This window comes from Octodon degus, unplaced genomic scaffold (assembly GCF_000260255.1).
Source record: "Octodon degus isolate 3935 unplaced genomic scaffold, OctDeg1.0 scaffold00026, whole genome shotgun sequence".
NCBI lineage: Eukaryota > Metazoa > Chordata > Mammalia > Rodentia > Octodontidae > Octodon > Octodon degus.
The window spans coordinates 2,764,484-2,765,669 of NW_004524602.1; positions in this window are offsets into that span (position 1 = coordinate 2,764,484).

Genomic DNA, 1,186 nt, shown 5'->3' on the forward strand with positions numbered 1-1,186 from the left:
TTTTTAATCTTTCTGGACCAGGGAGATGGCTCAGTAGAATAAGTGCTTCCCTGGCAAGCTCAAGGGGCTGAGTTCAATCCCCAGTTCCAACAACAACAAAAAAAAAAAACTGACCTTTCTGAAGAGTTCAAGCAAATTGTCCCTCGAGACAGCTGTTCTCTCACGTTCTGGATCTCTATGAATGTGTCCTGCAGGCACCAAGTTAACCAGGAGTGAGGTCTGAATGCTGGATCCTGCATAATCAGGGACGCCGCCTCGGTGCTGACCTGATATCTGCTGGTCCTGCCTGCTTTAGTGAGACTCTGACCATTGCAGACACTGTCACCACCACACAGCTGTGCTGCAAAAGTTACGGTTCACATCGTACAACCACGAAGTAAGCTGTGGGGTTGTTTCTTGTTGTTCTCATTTAGAGTGTTTAAATTAAGATGTAATTTACATACAGTATGATTCACTTTTTTTAGTGTATCTTTTTCCTTTTATTTATGTAGTGGTACTGAGAATTGAACCCAAGGCTTTCCAGTGAGTTACATCTCCTACCCTTTTTCATTTTTTGAGACAGGAACTTGCTAAATTACTAAATTCTCCAGGCTGGGTTTGAACTTGTGATTTTCCTGCCTCAGCCTGCTAGATTGCTGGGATTATAGGCCTGAACCACACCTGGCTTCAGAGTGTGACTTTTTTTTGATGGAACCGGGAATTGAACTCAGGTGCTTACGCTTGCCAGGCAAGTGCTTATTCCACTGAACTATCTCCCCGGCTCCAAGAGTGTGACTTTTGACAAATGTATAGCGCAGCTGTTGCAATAAGGAGATAAGAGCTGGGCATGGTGGCAGACACTTATAATCCCAGCACTCACAAGGCTGAGGCTGGAGTATCATCATGAGTTGGGGGCTAGCCAGAATACATAATGAGTTCAAGAGCAGCCTGAACTGCATAGCAAGACCCTGTCTCAAGAAACAAAAAGCAGTGAGCAGAATAAGGATTTCAAGGAGGGGGCAGGGAGGGCAGAGCACTGCTCCTCACGGAGGGGCCACAAGCTTTGGTTGTGCCATTCCAGAGCTCTTCCATGCATCCTGCACCTGCAGTTAGCACTGCACAACACAGCAGCGCTTGCCTGGCAAACGCAAAGGCCTGAGTTCAATCCCCGGTCCCGCAAAAAATAAAAATAAAAATAAAAAAATAA